We start from the raw sequence: 24,036 nt of genomic DNA, 5'->3' as shown, positions 1-24,036 counted from the left end.
CATCTTCGCTTGGTATCCAGGCTTTGTACAATTGGAGGAGACGTTCATCGTTTCGCAGATATTCACTTTGTTTGTTTGCTCAGAAAATGAAACCAATTGGTATGAAATTAAATTGAATCCAATGATTCAACGTTTGCGTGAAATTGAAATGAACCTCTTAAGATTATTCGAAATTTTTCTTATGAATTAATCATTCCACAAATTCTATGATTTAAAATATAAACAATTTCTTCTATTTTTGGTGGTCACTGCCTCCTCAGCCACTGTGGTGGTCGAGTGGTCATAGTGATGGACTCGCGTCACGAGGATCCGGGTTTGAGCCCCACCGTCACCACAGTGGTGGTCGACTGAAGTTGGTTTTCTGTGGTTCCCAATTTCAAGGCGCGAATGCGAGCCGATCTCTCCGTTAAAATGTCTCGCCACAGAGAGCAACAGGCCTCCAACGATAAAATACTTCAGTCAAAGTGAGAAACATTGGTGGCAGATGGCAGCACTACATATAACAAGCATTACACAGAAACAAACTTCAAGTCAGGTTCACAGCACATTCCAACATGTACCAATTCGTTAGAAGTTCGGCAGAGGAATATGGACGAGGTACGTGTGTGTGTGGTTTAGTAGTAGTCATTGCCTCAGTTAATGAGAACTCGAGAGCAGCTTTCAGTAATTACCGCTCTTGTTTTGAAGTCAGAACTGGCATCTGTGCAATATTGTGAAAAATATAAATGTTATTTAAAATATACTATGGAGCCAATAAAAGTTACGTCCTAAAAAGCCATGTATCACAATTTTGCTTGAGAGATAATAATTTCTCAATATATTTAAAACCAGGACTTGGCCAGTGAGGAAAAAAATTAGGTACCAGGGAAATTTCTTACACCACACGAAGTCGGACGCTAAAATCATCCAAGTGGCGCAGTGGTAAGATGCTCGTCTTCCAATATGAAGATCACTGCCAAGATCCACGGGTTTGAATTGAACGTCATTGCATCCGAACGTTTGCATAGAACGTCAGAAGCAACTTCTTTACATACCAAGCCTGGGGACCACCGGTAGACGGCACCTTCATTTCTCATCCAACTGGTTGGAAATTTGCTGTATGGTGATAGATGTGGCCAGAGTTGGTGCGCGGTGAAGTAGTAGCCAAATTTCTCAGAAGAAACATGTTCTTTTTCTGGGTCTAAGTGACTCCCTTTCCATTTTCTTGCATTCTACTTATTCCAAAACATACATACAGTATGTGAATGCATTTAACATTGTTAGTTCTCCTTAAATAAAATATTCATCGAACTTCATGTTGAAAGGAGGTGATTATTTCAATGTTACTCAAGAATCTGATTTGAATAACGTATGAAACTACAGAGATAAGACTAAATTTCAAAACCACATGTATTCAAAGCCAGTGATCATATTAGAATTGCAAAAACTAAGATCATTTGAGATTCGGAATTTTGCTTATAGATTAATCAATTTAACAAGTTCGATCATTTAACTGGTTATGTGAAATCAGGAAAAAAATTGCATGGTAACGGAAGTATAGACTACCCGAGGTAAGAGTCAATTCATATAAGTACGATGTTAATAAGTTTTCCGAAAAACGAACATTAAATAAGTAAATAAAATGAAACTGAAAATAAATAAAAATAAAATAAAACTAAATAAAAAATAAATAAAAATAAATCTTTTTAAAGTAAATAAACAAAACATGAATAATATGACGCGTAAATGAAAGATTTATCACGAATCACTATGAATACACATAAAAATGCAGTTATGTATACAACAAAAAAATGACGAACGGAAATAAAATAAACGAAAAAGTAATTGCTATGCAATTCAAGTAATTTCACCGCTGTAATAATATAATGGTGAAAATTGTGAAATTTTTTTTAAAACACGAAATTAAAGTTTAATCATAATCTTAATTGGTCTTTTTGTATTCGGCTGCATAATTATCAACTTTTTAGTTGGCGTGGATATCTTTTTTGGAACTAAAAGTTGAAAAATATATTTTTAGACGTCAGGCCAGTGTTCTTCAACCACTGGTCTACTCACTGCCATTGGTCTGCGAAGCATGTCCCTAAAATTCTTAAAACTACGTTTTTAATGAAAAACCAGTTTTACTAGAAATATAAGAGCTAGCTTTGTTTTTTATTCGATAAGTGGCAGTGGGGGGGGGGGGGGGGGTCACAATACTATAATAGCGCATATTATATTGCTAAACAGTAACTATTGCTGCCACATAAAAAGAAGTAGAAAAATATGCATAGCAAAAATATACCATTGTCCGTTAGTGTTCCAACGATATTTACATTCAGTACACCCAAAAAAGTATAGAATAATTTTTTTATTTAATTATGTAAACATAACGTAATGATGTAATGGCTTCCGTGGTTTATAATGAGTTTCACGCCGAAGCTATGCACATATCAACCTACATTATAGCGTATAAAATTTACGCCGGTGTGCACCATAAAAACAAATAATCTGCGGCATCGAATCACATATTGTTAATTTCAATGCTTCATACCGGTTTTAAATCATTCTCCAACTGATTATACTTCTGGAATTATTACAGATTTCATTTTTATTCGCTAGGTGACAGCAGGGTCCAACGCTTATTCTCTCGTAAATAATACTGTAATGAACCACATCATTTCACCGATTTGGGAATTCTCATTGACGAGCGGCTTGGTTTTCTGAACATTTTTCAGTGGTGGTCAAAAAGACGAATGGAATGCTCGGTTTGATTCTTAAAAAGTTCTCTTTGCTTTCTTCTAATTCAGTTTTTCCGCTTTTCCGTTGCTTAGTTCGTCCTGGACTAGAGTATGCCTTGAAATTTTGGGGAGACCGTACCTATTGAGGAACATAGACTTGGTTGAGAGGGAAATTCAGAGAATTCTGAGGGAAACTCGTGAATTCTAGCACAATTGACATGTTTAAAAAGAAGAAGTACGATTATATAACATGTTGGGATAAATAGAGAAAACAATCCATACTTAGGAAAAGACAATCATAATCTTTTTTATGGTCAGTGTATTATTTATTATTAATTATCAGGTTGTTTTTTTCGTGAAATACGCTCTCATGCTGGGTTGCCGTATTTTTGTTATACAGTTGAATCCCGTTATAACGAATGCCAAGAGACCGGAGGAATCGTTTCGTTAAAACGAAATTTCGTTATAAAGGAATTCCAGGTTACCTAGCATTGTTCCTATGTAAACTTATTTGAGGGATTAGAAAAGTGTTAGTTAAAATGAGATTTTCGCTATAACAGTATTCGTTAAAATGAGATTTTCGCTATAACAGTATTCGTTAAAATGAGATTTTCGCTATAACAGTATTCGTTAAAATGAGATTTTCGCCATAACGGTATTCGTTAAAATGAGATTTTCGCTATAACGGTATTCGTTAAAACAGGATTCGACTGTATATTTGACATCCGCATTTTTATGGGCATTTTTTCACCCACTTTGCTTGGCAATTTGCCTGTTGTGGCCTTTGTGTTCGTTTTTGCATTTATGTTATTGTTAAACTGGGAACCACTGCTGCCATCTACAAATATATATATATACATACAATGGAAATTATCCTATATTGCCCGTGTTACTTTAAAGTTTATTTATATTCGGCACCGAAGTGCAAAATATTATTTTTATTTAATAATACATAAAAATTAAAATAATAGACGAAGTTTTACTGCACGCATAAAATCATATCAACCGGTTTCATGAAGTATAAAATTTACACCTGTGTGCAGCATAAAAATAAAAAAAATCTATGATATATTTTTTTGTACATTCATTTTGGTGCTGCATGCCAGTTTTAAATCATCAACCGATTTTACTTCCAGAATTATACCCGATAGTTATATTTTCATTTGCTAGACGGCAGCACGTATCCCAACTAGAATCCCAATCCGCACGCTATCTTAGAGGTTCCGTTGCATTCACCAAAACTGAAGGTATGGTGTGGATTTACTGCATCATTTATTCTCGGTCCCTACTTATACGAGGAGTTACGTTTTACAGGTCCAGTGACATGTTCGATCACCGGGAAGCGATATGCATTGCTGCTGTTACAGAACGAAATTGTTCCGGCTCTGCAAGCACGCCACTGCCTTGCAGACACAATCTTTATGCAAGACGGACCTCCTCTACACATTGCAGTGTGTATTAAGAATGTTCTTAAAACACATTTTATAGAAGAACGTGTCATCAGCCGGCACGTCCCTAATCTATGGTCTCCCCGATCACCGGACCTTAATCCGTGCGACTTCTGGCTTTCGGGGCATTTGAAACGTCTGGTAAGTTTTGACAATCCAAAAACTTTACCTGACTTTAAAGGCAGCATTTCACGCCCTGTGCTGAACATTTCCCTGCACACACTTCGGTCAGTTGTGGAACATGCTATCTTGCGATTTCACATGGTATCTGGAAATGATGGCCATCATGTAAAACATGTTTTATTGCAGTAACAATTGTAAAAGTGTTTAACAATTGTTAAAATTGTAAACGTTTGCCTAAATGTGTCATTTCTTAGTAAAAAGCCTTCTGGTGGCGACATGTGCAACTATTTTTCCCCCGGAAACAAAGTCCCTTCACTTCATGAAGTCCTCCACAAAATTTCACAACTTTCTGATAACTGATTTCGCCTCTATGCTACTTTAGAATAGGGTCTTTTAATTATAGACGCCCTGTATTTAAGAAAGAGATAAAATTGAATTGCCTTTGCGGGGAATCGGACGCCCTAAACCACTAGATTACAAAGGCAACGATTATCTCGATCTTTCCTTGGAGCTCGTGTACACTGAACGGGACCGACACTGACGGTCGGACCGAACTCAGGCCAAAGCTCACAATTGCTGACACTGCCATCAGATGGCGACTAGGATGATGTCACTCTACGCTCTCCATATGAAGTTTTTTAAAAGCTGTCTGATGCGAAGATATATTTAGGAAAGGGAGAAAAAAGTGAAAGGACGTGAGTTCAATTCCCTGCAAAAGCAAATTTTCTCTCTTTCCAAAATATATCTCTGCATCAGCCACCTGTTAAACACCTTCGTATCGATAGCAGAGAGTGACATCATCCTCGGATAAGTTCACTACCACATTATGAAGAAATTATATAATTATCATGTCAAGTTTTTGTCTTTGAACATTTTAGTTCTAGTTAAAGTCAAAACACAATTTTTTAAATTATTTAGTACACAACGAATTAATTTACCTGGTACTTGAAAGTTTCACCAGCTCTAGACAATAAACACATTACAATAAGAATAAAAAATACCAATTTAAATATGTTGAATTTTTCACAATTTTGAATAGGGGCCGTTCAAGTATTACGTCATCAACCACCCTTTATGAAAATATGAGTTAGGATTCAGAGGGGCAGAGCTGACGACGAAATTTTGCTGACAGAGGGGGGACGGGGCCAAAAATGGCTAAAAATTTGCTTACGTAATACTTGAACGGCCCCCCATATTCATTTATTTTCTCATAAAGAAAGCCATAATTAATTTGTTTTATACATTTTTTAACCAGGGATTATACTTTAAAAGTTTCATAAAAGTTCTTTTGACAAATGCAATAAATAAGCTTATTGATAAGTTTATTGGTTGGCTGCATTGAAAACTAATTATTTTTATTCCGATTCGCGTGTATCATCAGTCTTCTGTATTTATCACGTGATCCTAAATCAACCTCGCTTTCCCCGGCATGCCAGAAATTGACTGGACTCCATCATTCAAACAGCTGTTGTCCCCCAATTTTGATGGCATGCGGCTAATGCGGGCGAATACGTTTTTTTACAAATCCCCCCCCCCTTAATATGCTTTACGTTCAAATCGCCTAATTTATCCGTGCACTAATCAAACAACGATCAGTTACTTACTACACAGTGATAAGTTTCAGATGGGAAAAAGCTACGGAAGACATTAGACAACATCTCTAACTGATCTCGAAGTGCATCGTTAATGCATTTCTGAATGTATATTGAATGAACGTTGAATATCCTCTTCAATCATTTCAACTAACAACACATCATCGAAGTCTTAATTGTATCTGGGAGTGTTGCTCTTAATTACATTTCATAACATTTTTCTTTATCTGCACCTTAAAAGATCGTTTGAGTGATAAGAAACAATGTAAGACGATGAAGGAAAACACCGGAACAGGAAATAAAAATATCCCAATAGGGTAAAATACGGAGGCAAGCAACGAAAGTGTAAAAGTAACCCCCCCCCCCCCATAAAACACTGTTGTTATATCATTCGTTGAGCGGTTAATTGGATGTTGTCCGAAATCGTTAATTGCAACTCAGAAAAGCAGGGGGTTGGTGGTTCCCAAAAAGATTCAGACGAATGTTCTTCATTTTAAGGAGAATTGCGTACATTAATGAAATGCAAAAAAGCGCCAAGGAGTACATCATCTGTCTTCCGTATCTACGCTACTGGGTCGGAAAAATCATATTTGCAATAGTGAGTGAATCCAGAAGAAGTGACATGAAACAAAGATGGCGTCGACGAGAAAGATTCGCTTTAATTCTAAAAACCAGGTCAAGTTTACTGTAAAGAACAGGAACTGTTTTCTTGTCGAAGTTGCTGATTTTAAATGAGGTGTGAAATCGTTTTATTTATTTTTATTTTTTCGTTTGTTTGGGCGAGACATGCTCCGATTAACGCTCTTCTCTCTTGCTTCTGCATTTGATTAAGTTTTCTTGGAACTTCCGTCAGTTTCGTCTGTGTGTGTGTGCGTGCGTTATGTTAATCAATGAAAATTGACGAATAACATTTAAAATGCAGTAGATCAATAGGAAAACATTGAGTTTACAAGCAAAAATGATTTCCTTGAAATTCAATGGATGAAATTCAACAAACAATACTGCTTCGAAATTATTATTTTTTTGTGGTTTTATCGAGTTTTTCACAATATTAACCCATAAGAATTTATGATTTCCAAAAGAAAATACATTAATTCATAAATTTGACATTCTTCTTGAAGCTAATTGCGATTCCTTAACGGTGTCCTACGGCACTTTTCCAGCCGGTTTACAATTTCGAAAAATCTCTCCGCAGAGAGCAGGCAGACCTTTAACATGGTATTTTAATGATACGAATACTCAGACATCTGACATTTCACTTCATACATAGAAGGCAATTGGCAGTACCTCTAGAACACGAAACACGCATAATTCCGACAACAATACGTAGTGCCAAGCACGCACCAAGAATATACACTACGCCGTGCACTGATTCCTCAGAGAAATCTTACGAGGTGTATTTACGGTTTAGTATTTAGTAAAGGTCCCTACTGCCGTCTCAACAGCATCATAATCCCAGGACAATATGATAGAGGGCTTAGGCACCCCCACCTCTTAATATATATATATTTATTGTCATAAATCAGATTGTGCCAGATCTAATTGTGGAATCCCCTATATAACTGAGGTCATCGCATGACCCTCTCCTTACAAGGAATATGGGGATGACAGGGCTCAAGTCTGGGGGCCCAAAATGATTCTCATCTTCTTTTATTTTTCACACTATAAATTCATAATAGGCAGGGGCCGTGAACAGTTTAACCCGGGGGTCAGCCTAGGGCCCTGCAGGATATAAAGGCCGGGCGTCCCGTGTCATGTCCGAGTGGGACTTGTGTTTAGATGGAACTGCGTGTCTCATAAAGTACACATAAATTATGTAATTCAAGAATCTTCACTTCTAGAGGATAAAAAATTCCCAAAAAAACTTATTATATCCTGATGGAAAATAGCATTCATGAACCAGCTTCTGGTTATAAATTTGGGAAGACACACGACTATTGTCTTTTTGTGTGTGTTTTTAATTAGACGATTACGTATTTGAGAAACTTACAGGTTTGGTAGTATTCTGCCATCTGTAGGAATTCAAATGAACTATTCTAAGACCTCTTTACCTTCGAAAATGTGGATTTTCAACATTTTGTAAGAGTGTGATAAAGAGCACTCTCGGGGTGTTTTTATGTTAACGCATGAGCCTCATCTGGGACCTGCCTTGGATGCATAGGAGGATCTCAGGATTATTTGAGATCTGGCGCTCCGATTTTAAAGAAGAAGTATGTAAACTGATAGGGTAAGCTGTTAATTTCAACCAGATAGGGCACCTGAACATCACTTGTCCTGGATGCTCTTAAGATGGACCTAAAGTCGATGCCTAGCCACAAGGTTGGGGACCCTGTCAGCCTATTGGGAAGCATATTCACGAGTCAAGAGCTTTGATTCGTGAATATGCTGTCACTAGAAGAGAAGAGAAGTACCCGTAAAAGAGCTCTGACGGAAACTGAAATAATCATAATGTAATCATTGAATCAATTACAGGGTGTTCAGCTGAGTTGTCCGTGAATATCTCCTGAGTACGAAATCGAACATCCATCTTCAATAGTTTAAGTGACCACCATGATCCCCCACAAGGGTAGGCCTGGCAGAACTCTAGCACGGGCGCCCAAGACAAATTTTATTATTTTCGTTTTCACACTATAAATTCACTATAGAGGAGGTCCACAAAATATCTCAGATTCTCAGTCTAGGGAGCCTGGCTCTATGCTGGGGGGGGGGGGGGGGCATGGTAAACACCGAGATGTTAGCGGAAAAAAATATTCCTACGTGGAATGTGCCCTCTAACTTTTTTTATCTTCGAGAGTGGGCGCATTCCCTTTTACTTCACCTGCACAGACCTGTTGTTTCTCGGAGCACAGAATTTTGATATCTGTGCGGAATGTCAAAATAAAATGCCACCTTATGCAATACAATTGCCCCTCGGTATTTCGCGGAAGATAAGTTCCGGAGGTAATCGCAAATACGGAAAATCCGTGAATGACACAAACCATAAACTCGTGTTTTTTTAGACACGAAAAACCATAAAACATCTCGTTTGTATGCGCTTTGTGCAGCAAAAATAGAAGGGGACGTCCAATGATTCTCGGTGATGTTTCATGAAAGAATATTGTAATTTCTGTTAACCGTTTCTTCTGCAGTTAATTTGTAGAGTATGGTAACTTCCGACACTGTCCAGCCCTCCGACAGGGGCAATGGATAAAATTGGCGAAAGTCCATAGAGCATGGGCTGTGTTTGGTTTGAAAGAAAGATGATCATGGTAACAAGGCTTCCAATATCGCTCTATATGTGAAAAACGTACCATAGATGGGACCCTATTCCACTTCTTAATCTTAATCATCATGAAGTATCGCCTCGGTTTCAGGAGCGTTCAGTTTGATTAATCCCTCCCTTGTCGATTTCTAAAATGCTGTTAATTAATTGTCAAATTTTTCTTTCATGTCCACATAATCAAAACCTTCTTCATCCGCTTGCTTCACTGTGTGACAATATCTTGCATAATCTTTTCGGCTCTGGCTCCGCAGAATTAAATGAATGTCTCCTCAGGCACACGCTGAGATGAAAAATTCTTCCAACACGAGATGACTGTTCTCATCTTTAAAGCTTCCACTGTTTAAGCAATGAAACTAATGGCATCGGTGAAATTCATCCATTATTTTAAGGCGCTTCCTTCATTTGTATCATCTTCGATTGCCTACACAAATAACATTAAGTATAGTGTATAGCGACCATAATAATGTTTTCATAGCATCCAATCAAGTAACTAAATGCTAGATGTGAACTTAGAAGGCATATAGAGGACTTGAATACTAGCAAAAACCTCAGGAGGAGTTTTTTAAAACGTTTATTTAACAATTTATATATTGCTCCGATACGACAATCAGCACTGCAACGGTGTTTTCAGCAAACTAGGAAGAGTACCGATGGCCGACTGTGTATATACGGAATTTTTTCTCTTCTCAGCAAAAAAACAGTGTACACGGAAGCATTATCAGATCCCATACGTCCAAACTTTGCTAACCATGAAAAAATGACACCTTTCTTTGTTACTTCCTACCATAACCAACAAATGGGTAAAAATAAAATTTTATCAGTAAAAAATGTGCCTCCCCTAAAAAAATATTGAAAACAAGTGTACAGTACAGTATTATATTACACATGAGAGAAACATCAATGAACTGGAACGCCTTCTGCCATCTATCAAATAAAACTCTTATGATTTTTTAATTGAAATTGGTAACCGATGTTAATAGATATTTTACGAGCAAAAATATTAATTAAATTCTCACATCTGTTTTAAAATTTTAACAGTTATTGTTTGTATGCAGTACATTTACATAAGAAGTATGCTCAGAAATTGATCTTTCCCAATTTGTCATAATTGAATTGTTTCTAGTCCTCAATTTTTGTAATTAAAACTTCTAATCTTAATTGATGACTTACTCAGATAGATACACCCCCTGTTTGACGTATACCGATAGGCTATATATAGAAACAGAATCAAATTGTTACCCCCATGCCCAGCTCTTGGCTGACTGTGGGGTTACGAACGGGCCCAGTAAGGCCTATGAAGAAGGCTATATATAGAAAATTAAGTGTGAATTTTTATAATACTAATTTACCTTATATAAATATCAACTGTTAAAATTTTGAAGTAAACGCGACAATTTAACTAATATTATTGCTTATAAAATATTTTCAAATACCATATCATATTGACTTTTTCCTATGTAGTACATCATTCAGAAATCAATCACCAATTTTAATCGAAAAATTAGGCTGTGACAGTTTTATTTGATAGGTGGCAGAAGCAGTTCAGTTCATTGATGTTTCTCACACGTACTATAATGCTGTACTGAATGAATGTGAACGACACAAGTTTGCCACTGGATTTTTCTCGTTGCCGAAATCTCTTTCAGCCCAGCTTCGTGGCAGAGACCGGAACACTCATAGACTAAAGATATAATACACAGATTATTCTTACTCTGTGGGAACACTTCATTTTGAGTCAAGAAAAAAAAATAAAAAGCATACAAAATTTTTGCAACATATTTTTCCCCGGACAACTGGGTAGGATTAAAAAGTTTTGCCTGATTAACAAAAACAACACTGTACTGTACACTTGTTTTCAATATGAAGGTTGTATACACGTGTTTTATAGAAAGCACATGTGTAGTGATAAAATTTTATTTTTAGCCGTTTATTGGTTATGGACAAAAGTAACAAAGGAAGTGACAACTTTTTCATGGTGAATGAGTTATACAGCAAAATATGGACGTTTTTAGTCTCAGAATGCTTCCGTGAATACAGAGTTTTTTGCTCAGTTGAAAAAAATTCTATATTGTATAAGGTTGCATGTGTTATTTGTCATTCCACATAGATATCGAAGCACAGAGAAACAACAGGTTAGTGCAGGTAAAATAAAAGAGAATGTGCTCCCCCCAATCTGGAAAAAAGAAGGAACCCCTTTAATACTTATATAACCACGTATACCACCGTAATTGGTTTTTCTTTAATGCAAGAACAGAATCAAATTGTTGTCAGCCCCATGGGCTGATGGTGGGATTATACGTGTTTTATATATCGCTGAAATAAAAATTTTTGTTCAGCTCAGCCGGGATTTTTGAGCAGGCTGATGTTTAGTATTTCTTACATTTCATAGATGGCAGCGGGGATTTCCAATGTAAGGATATTATTTATTATTTACGTACTCATTACGTGAGTAAAAGCTTGAAGAGGGTTACGAGATGGGCTCCTAAACATAGACATGGGACGCGCGAGTACTCATCTTTGGCAATGTTCCTTACATACAGAGTGGTAAAAAGTCCGTAGAAACTTTAAAACTTCATAAAAACCGGAAAAATTACCAAAATATACAACGGTTTGAAGGGTTAGCATCGCTAGGTCAGGGGAATTTTTTTGACAGGAAAAAATAACTAAAAAACAATCGATAGATGGTACTGGTAAGAGTGAATTCGGTGGAAATATGCAAATGAGATGGTTATAAAAACTTGCGCTCCTAATCCACGACCAGTTCATCGTTGTGAACCGTGCATGTGTGAACAAGGATGCTGAGTGCTAAGGATAAAGTTTTGTTGGTAAAGTTGTTTTACGTCAACCACAGGAATCGTCGACCATTGCCTTGCGCAAATTCCGAGTTCAGAAGAATGTGAGGAGTGGAAAAGGGTCTTTAAGAGCGACACAGGCCTCATAAAGCTTGTTTAGCGGTTTGAGGAAACTGGAACACTGGAGGATCACGTAAGAGCCGTACGACCATGTTTAAGGAAGGCACGTTCGCCACGTGTTGCAACCGAAAGGGAAGTTTTAGCGTCCAAATCAGCTGCAGGGACCAGCAGTGCTCGTGAAGCTGACAGACGCTTGGATTTATCACCATCCTCGGTACGAATTTACATCCTACATCCTCATGAAATCTTTTATCTATACCCATACAGATTGCAGTCATGCCATGAACTTTTACCAGCGAATACCGTACAGAGGGAAGCATTTTCGAGGTGGGTTTTCTTCAAAAGCTAACAGAATTAGACTTGGGTCTTTAACATCTTATGGACAGATGAAGCTGATTTTTCGTTTCATGGCGACGTTAATACCCATAACTGTCGCATTTGGGCCACGTCTAATCAACGTGAGTGTGAGTACATGCAGAAACCATTGCATTCCCTAAAAGTGACAGTGTGGTGTGGGTTCACAGGTTCGTTCATCATAGGACCTTTCTTCATTGAAACGCAGTGCCCAGTAAATGGGTGGAAAACGGTTACGGTGATTGTGCAGCGTTATTTAACGCTTTTTCGCGAGAAGGTCGTGCCATATTTGCGCGAAAGAGATGCGCTTTCTACCGTCACGTTTATGCAAGATGGAGCAACTAGTCACACTGCTACTCTGGTCAAGGAATTCCTGATACAGACGTTCGAGGAAGACAAAATCATTAGCAGGCGTTGCAGGTTCCCATGACCTCCTCGGTGCCTTTTGAAAAATGCCTTTTTTGAAACGTGTCAATGAAGTTTTCCACGTAGAAATTCGAGCGATCGACAAGGACCACATAATTCTATGGTCCTCCGATTTTCCCCGAAGCCCCTCTCGGGAGGCGGATTTATGGAATTTTAAATGTTATCATCTCGAAATACTCATCCGGAATCAGTCAAAAGAAGCGATACCCCAAGTTAGTGTTCCCGGTGTGGGACTTTCAGCCACACAGCTTGGTGAATGAGCCTTACGTCTCGGAAAGTTTCCAGAAACTTTGACTACCTGGCCCTTTCAGGGTAAAGTGGACTTCGTCCATCAATGGAATGTCCGAGTGTCCGAGGGTAGAGGCATGTGCGCAAATCGCTCTCGTCAACGTTCTCACGGAAACAGTCAGTGGGATGGCTGATGGTCATTTAGAGTGGACACTCAAGTGACTTGTGTAATGCTTGTTTCTGAGAATATGCAAACGCGGCAAGCCTCAAAGAAACGGGTTTCAATTGTTTTGACGGCCATATGTTCTTTCAGAATTTTTGCAGTGGTATCCTAGAGGGTAAGAAAATCTACACACATTGTAAACATTTAGTGGGTACAGGTCTGCTGATAAGAGACACATACGGTACACATACACAGTGACTTCCTTCGATAATTTCCTCTAGAATTTCTTTCGTTGTTTTGCTTTGCTTGCTGCTAGCTGTGTCAAATCCGATGTTCGTAATGTTGAGAAAACAAAAAGCACTTTCTTTAAAAAAATGGAAATTTTGGAAGAATTTGACAAGAAATTTAAATTAATGACGAAATTTGATCTCGCAAAGCAGTTGAATATCCCTGCGTCAACTTTGAAATGATTATGAAGCAGAGAAACAAAATCAAAGACCAAGATGCTGGTTGCCAAAAAATGAGAGTCCAAGATGGAAAATTTTCCCAAGTCTAGAAGACTTTTTTTGCACTTTTTTACCCAATGTCAGGTTCTAATAGATAACGTTCTGTTAAATTTTATTTCTTCAAGTAATTTAAAAAATGCGATGTATTTTTTTCATTTTCTCAAGTATGATTGAAATTGTATTTTTTTGTGACATAATTGAAGATACAATTAAACGCAATGAATTTTATAATATATTGTATGTCTGTAAGGGGGAAAAAGTCTTTTTTTTTTTAAAAAGTCTCAGTTATTCGACCTACACATTTGTACGATGTTTTGGATCGACCTCTTGAACGCCATATAAATGAGGTTCCAGTGTACAGTAGAGCATCAATTATGCGTCAACAAGATCAGCATGATCAACCGAAACATCGGTTAAACGAAAGCGTTCTAGTCGGCAAATCCCCTGCCTCGAGACGGCTATGAAGTGATTAGAACAAGAAGAGTAATGTGATGCTGTCTAATTGCTTTCTTTTAAAACGTTTGCGAGATTTAGCGGCAAAAAAACGAGCCTCAGTTGTGAAAAAAACAAAAGAAAATTTTTGGACTTCTTTTCCTAAACTTTAGACCTACTTTAATGGCTATTTTCAACTTGTCAAACTAGGCTAGCTCATTCGCTGTGTTATTTGTAAGACGTGTGATACAAAATATATACGGTTTTGTGTTTAATATCACCGTTTCTTTGTTTCATATTGTTTCTGTGGCATCTGTGCAATTTTTTCCCGTGAATAATCGGTTATCCGAAAAGTCAGTTATCGGATCCCCCCCACCCCAAGTATTTCGGATAACCGATGCTGCACCGTATATAGAAAAGGTATATGTTGCAAACATGCACACTATAATAATTGCAGACTGTTATTAAAACATTGCACATGTAAAAACGAAAACAGTGTTGGATGCACAAAATTTATGAATACAGAACAGGCGAAAAACTGTACTCTTATATAGCAAGTATGTATACCTATGTTGTTTGTTGGAAAAAATCCACAAAAAAAGAAAAAAATTGACGGTAAGACTTTACAAACCGTAAGGATTCATAGCGGCTCACCATCTCCAAAGCACTTTTATGTTTCTGGCATCGTGAAGTGTTCTTAGTAATGATATCAGTATACATAAACGTTCTGTAACAGCTTTATAAATTCCTTGTCTATATGAAAAAAATCTGAAATTGTATATTTGTTTTTGTTTTTTTTAAATATACAGTGAACAGCCGATATCTCATTTGATGGGATCTGAACCGTTGACTTTGAAAACATAGTTTCGATCACAATTTTTTTTTATAAATAATTTCCCGAGGGATCATAGACACAAAAAAATATAAAAATTAACTTTTCATGTGCTGAAATTTCCAACTAGTGAAATATGAATTCTGCTCTAAGCGAGAGAGAGAGAGAGGTCATTTACAAGAAAACCCATATTTTCAAATTAAATATCTGCGGATATGTTTCACGGGTTTAGAGCCCATGGGGTAATGGAGTGATTCGGTGATTGGTTGGGTGACTTGGGTACGTGCTCTAATCTTTTGTTTCAGATGGCACCATAACTTCTGCGAATGAAATAAAGGGGTGATTTCGGGTCCAGCCGCACAAGTTAGCCCCCATGGTTAAAAATTGTACCCAAATCTCTCATAATTATCCCGTTTTGTTTTCTCCAGCCTACTTTTATCGTAACCTGTGTTTTAAAGTTTCATGAAACCATTTCAAAACTTTGTTTACAGTGTTTAGTGGTTACATCTTACAGACATGATAGAAATTTTCTTTGGTAGGTCTCAAGCATTACAGAGAAACAAAAAAACTTCACGTCAGGTTTCACTACACGTACACGCACATTCCCGCATGTACCGATTCGTTGGGGGTTCCGCGGGGGGGGGGGTGGGCGGGGTGCATGTGTGATGTAGCAGTACTAGGTAGGGCTCGGGGATCCATGATGTTCTTAAGTCAGCCACCTCGTTGGGCAATTTGCCTGTTGTGGCGTTGTATTTGTATATTTATTGTTTCGATTGTAGAAGATAGATTATCTAATGAAATGAAGTTTTTAATTAATGGTGGTATATGTTTAGTGAAAAATGTTTAAGAATTACCGGGTAACTTGTAGACAGTATTTTATATTAGTTTCTACAGGAAAAGGAATAACCATTGATGACCTGGATAGACCATGAGGAGGCTTCACACACACCCAGTAGTGCATCATAGTAAAACCAAAAGCAAATAAACCGCGAAAGTGAAAAGACAACCTTTTCATGCCAGAATCTTCTGGCATGAAAAGATTCTGAAATCGATGCTCGTGCATCACAAGACATGAAAGATGAACATGTTCTAACTCCTACAAGATTTATTTGATGAAAGACAAAGAACACTCGACATAATATTTGGGGGTTTTCTTTCTGTCAAATATGATGGGAAAAAATACCTTAGTCAGATACTAATATGTCATGAATATCTTGTAAATATCACGGGAAAAAGTGGTAAATATTGGACGTCAGAGCTGAAAGATGAGTTTGGTATTCATCTGACACACACTCTCTCTCTCTCTCTCTCTGTATTGACGAAGATTAACCCTCCAAAAAACAGGCATGTTTGACTAGGCAGATTTACATCGTAGACATAAAAGAATAATTTCCAGTATCTTACATCTTTGTAATGAAAACAAAATTTATGTTTATACTTTTTCTATTTGTCTCGAATTATTTCCAGTGGGTGAGATGGAAACATACGCTTCGAAAGGTAAAATGTCAAGTTAATAGACTAGTGTAACCAAGTCAACCCCCACCAAACGGGGTGACTTGAGTACGGCTTTGCATTCATTTTTCTCCATTACAATAAGTTGCAATACAATTATACTTGCATAAAAACATACAAAAACTTCTTTCTCGAGTGGTGCAGCATTTAGTAAAAAATGTTGACAGATGGCAGCACGAACACGAAACAAGCGCAACTCGTCACCATAACTACGTTAGGGCCACACATACACTCAGAACATACATTCCGGCACGTGCCGAGTTGTTAGAAATTACGTAGAGAGTGGTGTACGCGATGCATGTCCGATTACGTATTAGTAGTAGCAGTAAAAAATGCTGATTTATAAGGGAGATAATACAAAAAATGCCTAAAATCTGTACCCAAGTCACCCCATTTGATGGTAACATCGCTCTCTTATACTCATTGTGCTCTACCCTTCATTTGATTATCAAGTTTTCCACATTTATCGCCAACGATTGAGGAAGGGTTGACAAATTGCGAAAATATAAATTAAACTCAAAGTTCAAAAAATTTAATTGTCTTTGTCACTAAAAAAATGAAACAACTTTAATAATTTTAATAACAAAGCCATTCTAGTTAAGTAATTTCACAACAGAACAAACTTTTAATTTGCATTTTTCATGTGACCAATGGTTTGAAGATTTAATCGCTGACTGTATTTGCTGGAGAGATTTGTACCGGATTTTTTTTCACAATACTCTTTCACTTCTTAATCCTCAAAAGTTTGAATAATTAATTTTTTGTAACTTCGTCCAATAGTGATGAGAAGTATCTGACATAGCGATCAATGAAAAAAGTATTTTCATTTTAAAAAATACACACTAAAATAATCTAAATAAAAGAAAAACTAATAATTTGATTCAATGCCATTTGTGTACAGTCCCTTTTCTTCTTCAATATCTCGATAACTAATCCATTCAAAAATATGAAGTTTTTGTAAAAGATTTTTCAGAGTATGATTCGTATAGCCAGAAGAGTTTCACTAGCCAGAAGAAAGACAGGGTCTTCATAAAAAGATTACCTTTTCAAGTATACGACCCCTCGGGAAATTGAAGCCATTTCAATTAACCACACGATATCTGAAAAAAAGAAAATTGTTATGGGAAGTATGTTTCTAAAGTAAAATGGTTGCAGAGATATCTGCTGTCTAGACAGCCTGTATGTGTTGGAAAATTTGGTACCTGAAAATAAATGAAGTAGTCACTAGGACTCTGACATCGGATTCATAGTTCAAGTTGTTTGTACACCCTAATTGCACCGAAGTGAATGAGAAAGAAAAGAAAAGGACCAGACCCGGCCACTTTAGAAAAGAAAAGGGCTAATTTCGCTTTCAGTTGGATGGTTCGAAACAGAATCGTGTCAGGTTGACGAGTACAACACAGTCAGTCGAAATGGGAACACGCAATAGGGAAGTCAATTTTTTCTATCCACGAGTTTATATAAGCTTTCGTAATGACAAGAAAGTCTTCCTTTATTATTATTATTATTATTTCTTAAATAGAAAGTGATTTTTTTCTGTTTTCCCACGCCCTCGGGGTTCTCTTCTGTCTTAAGTTGAAACGAACCCACACAAAACTGGACACGTTTTCGGACACCACGAGGAAACAAAAGAGGCCGGCTATATACACTGCTCACAACTAGGAGAGATCAAGTTCTCTCTCTATCTTTCTCTTTATATTTTATTTTTATAGTTTCTTTTCTTCTTGTTCTTACTTACTTACTTCCCTTTCACTCCTATAAACGGCAATAGCCACGACCCAAATCGCCGTTTCCTGATTATACAAGCATGTTGTTACTGGAAACATCTTCACGAAAAGACTTCAAGATGGTGAAGAAGAAAAGTACTAACATGTGTGTTGTGTGCGAGACCTTAAAGGTTTCAAACGTTAACGACCTCTTAAAGAAGCCTTTTACTTTCCCTTGTCCGTCTTTTTCTCTCTCTCTCTCTCTCTCTCTTTCTGTTTATTTTGGAACCGAATTTGACACAGAAATGGTAAATGAGATAAGAAAAATGTCCTGTCAATCTGTGTACACCTGAGAGTTTTTCTTTTGCTTATAACGGACCAGACAAAACAGGTTGGGAGCAGTTTGATTGAAAAATAAAAATACCAGAAAGAAATGGACACTGTAGACAGGTTGGACGGGTATTAAAAATAATCGGCCAATTCTAAAAAAAAAAAGGTTATTTTTCATTATTTAGGTACCCTACAATTTTAGATCCTTTTCGAAAAACTGAGAGAAGCAGTGTGTATTGTGTTACGTAGTACAGTGATACATCGGCTAACGAACGCCTCCACTTACGGATTTTTCGAGGTTTTTTCGTGATTTTTCTGCCTCGGATAACGAAAATTTTCGTTTATATTTATGCACGTGCTAATACAAAACAGTCACGTCGTGAACTGAATTTTAGTGCCAATCATTATTAGAAATACTACCATTCGAGCCCTATTAATTCATGTCCACTTCTGATTTTTTTTTACAGATGCAGCCTATCTACAATTCTCTTTCTGAGAGAATCATGTAAAATGAAAGACTCGGCTAATAGAAAATGTATTAAAAAAAGGAGTCTATGTTTCCAGAATACGCGTTCTTCCAATGCATGACACTCAGCATCAAACGGAACAGTCTGGACACATTCTAGGAGCTTACCTTTTTCATTTACATATTTCAGACAAAGAAATGGTCTGACAAAATCACGGATGTGGATGGGAACACCTTACGAACTCAACTGGGTTGTGCAGCAACAACAGCTTTGGTAGACTAAGGGCCGTATTCACCGACATGGTTTAAACCTGTAGTTAAAATTTTTGGATAAGAGATCAACATAGATTGGTTAAAACCCTGAATTTAACCAATCCGTGTCGATCTCTTATCAAAAAATTGTGACTATAGTTAAACCATGTCGGTGAATACCGCTCTAAAGCTGGTGTTTGTTGCGTACATTAGTGCTAAACTAAAAGATCTTCAGTATCTTTCATTTTCCTGTAGATTCTCATTTGTTCAATTTTGAAGTTGTTCAAGGCAGGGAATTGAAATATGTATATCCGTGGATAAAAAGTTTAGACGTGGTACATGTGTATGGTGAATATTTTAGCCTTCAGTCAGTTTTGTATTTTTTTATAGCGTACTTAGTGTTTTAAGAAACTTATTTTCAAATTTTGAGCCCTTCCTGGAACGAAATAAACAATTTTTCATAGAAACCTATGGGAAATCACTTTTCGGCTAACGAATGTGTTTCCGGAACGAATCATTTTCTTTAGCTGAGGTATCGCAGTATACTTCTGTTTCCATTATTTCCTAATACAGTTATTAGCATCCATAAATGCACAGAAATTTATTCACTGTACGTGTCGAAAAAAATGCCGTGAAAATTTACATTTTTTCCTTCTAAAATTCTTATTTGCAGTTAGGGAGTTCTATATTCCTAATTAGAATAATTAAGTGTGAATTTGATTTGGTAATAGTTTCTTGATTGTTAGCATTAAATATTGAAATGAATATAAAGCGTACCCTATCAGCTTTACGTCATCGGTTCGAGCCCCACCGTCGCCACAGTGGTGGTCGGCTGAAGTTGGTTTTCTGTGGTTCCCAACTTCGAGGCGCAAATGCGAGCCGATCTCCCCGTTAAAAAGTTTCGCCACAGAGAGCAGCAGTCCTACAAACAGTACAAATATTCAGTCACTACACATCACTCACTTCACTTCTGAGATATATATGGCAGCACTGAAAAATCATACACAACACTAGATACGCGCTCAGACTGTTAGGTACACGCACTTACACTTCCGGCACAACTCACCTGGTAGTAAATTGCCTATGGCAATAGACCTGAGTTGTGCTCGGTCTGAAAAAAAAAAAAAAGCTTTACGTCATCTGAGAATCTGCTAACAACCCCATCGATACCCTGATCGAGTTTATCGATGAAAAATGAAAAAGTATGGGGCCCAGGACACTTCCTTGAGGAACTCCACTAGTGACGCCTGTCAAATCAGAGAATTCCCCGTTCACCATAACCCGTTGTGATCTATCTCTCAACCACGATTCTATCCAATTCAGCAAGTTGCCCCTAATCCCGATCTCGTGTAAAAACGCTTCAAGAGTTTGCCATGTTGGACCTGATCGAATGCTTTCTGTAAATCAAGGTAAACAGCCTCTACATTTTTGATCCTTACCCAAAGCCTCAGTCACGTGATCATAGAAGCAAAGGAGGTTAGTCACACATGACTTCCCCTTCCTGAACCCATGCTGGTTATCCGACAATACACTATTCTCGTCTAGCCACTTCATCAATTGCTTTTTGACAATAATTTCCAAAATTTTCGAGAGGGAGTTCGTCAAACTCATTGGACGATAATTGGACACAGCTTCTCTACTACCCTTCTTAAATATCGGAACAGCATTTTGCAAGTTTTCAATCCCTTGGGACGATACCCTCAGCAACACTACTCCTGTATATCTGTGCGACTGGCCCCAACAATTCATTAGCACATTCCCTGAGGACCCTGGGATAGACACCATCTGGTCCTGGTGCTTTTCTCGCACATACAATTTTTAGAAGATTGAGGACTTTCCACATTTCCCACTTGAATATTGTTTTATTACTCCATGCAACACCCGTACATTTAATATCGTATTCTGTGTTAAAAACCGACGCGAAAAAGTCATCGAAAGCACTACACGTACTTACATTGCTCTGTACCGTAGACCCTCCTATCGAGAGGGGGCCAACTGTTCCCTTACATCCATTATTGGCGTATCTAAAAAATGATTCTGAGTCGGAGCAAATGTTGTCTGCCAACATGGACTAACTTCCCTTTTACTATCCCTTATCGCTTTCTTCAACGCCTTTCTTTTATCAGTAAACAAAAATTTGATAATATTATATATGTTTGTATATATAGTCATCGGAGGTCGTTGCATTTTCATTGAATCGATAAGTAAAGTTCATTAGAGTATTATTCTTTATGGGAATCAGCTGAAAAAAACCAATTATTGACGTTATAACCTATTTTTTTTACTATATTTTAGCCAACTTGGAAGTATCTCCGGATGATCGTTAGCATTCGGATATATGTTTCAGTGTAAACTCAAACTGATATTGCCCTTCTATTCCGAGATATTCATTTGATGACGGCAGCAAAATGGTGATCAGTTAATTAAATACTTGGTTTTTATACATTTCAAAACGTTTCTAATCAACTCCCAGTATTCCAAAGTACCAACTAATTCTAAGAGCCTAAAGTTTTCATTGATGAGCATCACGAATTATTCATCTATTTCGACGCTATTCCATTAAAAGTTCACGGATACAATTTTGATTTACATAATTATATAAAAATTCAAAATTTTAATGTTGAAGTCAAGTTAATTTTTATTTTGAGAGTGTGCAAGGCTTTAAAATTTAGATGAAATTTTTTCGAGGAGAAAAAATTTTGATAATTCTTGCAAAATTGTAATTTTTAATGGACAGATGAGTTTCAACATATCATCATATAATTTTTTGTGCTTTTTCTTAACTGGTAAAGATAAATATAACCACTCATCTGCAAGAAAAATATCTTGGATAGGGACTCTAGAATCAACTTTGCTAATGAATAACACCTCAAATGTGTGTCTAAATATCCATCACGCTAAAATTAGATGGAAAAAAAAAGAAATATGCTGAAAGAAATATGAAATATGCACGCATTTCGTAGATAATTATACACTGTAAAATTCTTGTATAACAAAAACACCTGTTCTACAGACTTACACAACAGCGTTTACACCTTCCCTATTCTACCATAAAAAATGGTGATAGAGTTTAACCAGATTTCTGCCAAATTCTTATCAGATTCATCAAGATTCAGCCATTCTGCCAAACTGATTATCAGTCAAAAATTCGAAATCGAGGGGCGAATGCGAGGCGATCTCCCCGTTAAAAAGTCTCGCCGCAGAGAGCAACAGGTCTACACAACAATACAATTATTCAATCATTACACTTCACTTAAAGTTAGAAAAATTGATGGCAGATGGAAGCACTACACACAACGAGCATTACACAGAAACAAACTTCATGTCAAATCCACTACACACATTCCAACATGTACCAATTCGCGCATGTGAAGTTCCGCAGAGGAATATGGACGAGGTGCATGTGTAGTTCAGTAGTAGTAGTCAGAAATTCGACCTATTTCGATTACATGCAATTGTGTAGGTGATGCTAAATGGGAAAATTTCTACGCAGTAATATCCCAAACGAGTTATGCTGTAGGTGGGGACCGACGGGATAAAAGCGCATAAGTCAGGATACAATTTTGCATAAAAATGCATAAAATATTAGTTAATTGGGACTGAGATTTAGGAAAAATGTGTTTTTTCCCTCTAAACTATGAGGGTCGTTTGATAAATAAGGGGAAAAAAGAATGTTTATCAGGGCTGGAAAACCTTCGAAAATTTACATGTCCATTCGGGTATGTAACTTAAAATAATAGATATTGGAATTATAATATTTTACATGCCCGAAAAATATTATTACTGTATTTACTTAAAAAAAATTAAAAAAAAACAACAAATTGATTTTGTTTCCGTTGTCCTTCCAAAATGAGTTTCTCTCCCCCCCCCTTTTTTTTGTACGTTAAAACTCCCATAAGAGGGAGGCTGACGGGTTGTAGGTCGATTGCCTATACTACATTGAATCAATTGAAAAAATTCTTTCTTTAGATTTTTTTTAGATCTTTTTTTTTTAGATTTCTTTCTTAAATATTATTGAAATGATAAATGACAGTACATATATTTAAAAAAATTGTTTTTCAGAAGGAAAAAAATACCTTTCACGTAACACATAAAATCAGGAAATGTCACCTATGACTGACAATAGATGTCTCTAGTGAAACCGAAACTAATTTTGATTGGCCGCCTAATTAAGGAAACCAAAACTTAAAACACACATTGATGTGATTTTAGTGATCAAATCTGCAAGAAATAAATAAATAAAAATTATTTTAAACGATATTTGACTATATTCAATTTTACTTTGATTTTAAACTCAATTATAATAAATTTCATTAAAATGTCAATTCACAATATAAATTTCTCCAAACAAAAAGATAAACGAATTGCTAAAATACGCACCGATTCATAAATCAGTGTTTTAAATCAACAGATGACAGTAGAAATATTTTTCGCTTTCATTTTGAGGACCAGAACGTTTTTAATCTATTTCTATATTCTCCACCGCTCTTTTAATTTTTCACCAAATTGCACTTGATTTTCAAAAATGATTATTGGTTAATACTTGTAGATCACGTTGCAAGACATCCCAGTGTGTGCTCAATAATGCTCGTGTCTGTGGATTCAGAGGGCCTACGGAGGATGCTGGAGTCAGGAGAGTGTTCCTGGAGCCACTCGGTTGCAACTTCCGACGTGTGCGGTGTCGCATTGTTTTATCCTATTGACTCGCGGGTCAGTGGTTTTATGAGGTTTTCTCCATATCCGTACACTTGCCCATTAATTAATCAGTCTGATAC

At 36.9% G+C, this 24,036-nt stretch overlaps 1 protein-coding gene across 1 annotated transcript in view; it reads right to left on the bottom strand.

Moving 5' to 3' along the window:
• LOC149082968 (uncharacterized) overlaps window positions 1-24,036 on the bottom strand; it is an 85,318-nt gene that overhangs the window by 22,541 nt on the left and 38,741 nt on the right. The gene's annotated exons all lie outside the window — the stretch shown is intronic.

This window comes from Pholcus phalangioides, unplaced genomic scaffold, assembly GCF_987345545.1.
Source record: "Pholcus phalangioides strain wild (caught in Gottingen) unplaced genomic scaffold, Ppha-v1.0 ptg000009l_1, whole genome shotgun sequence".
NCBI classification, from domain to species: Eukaryota; Metazoa; Arthropoda; class Arachnida; order Araneae; family Pholcidae; genus Pholcus; species Pholcus phalangioides.
The sequence above is the reverse complement of the archived record's forward strand: the minus strand, read 5'-3'. Positions and strand labels throughout refer to the sequence as shown.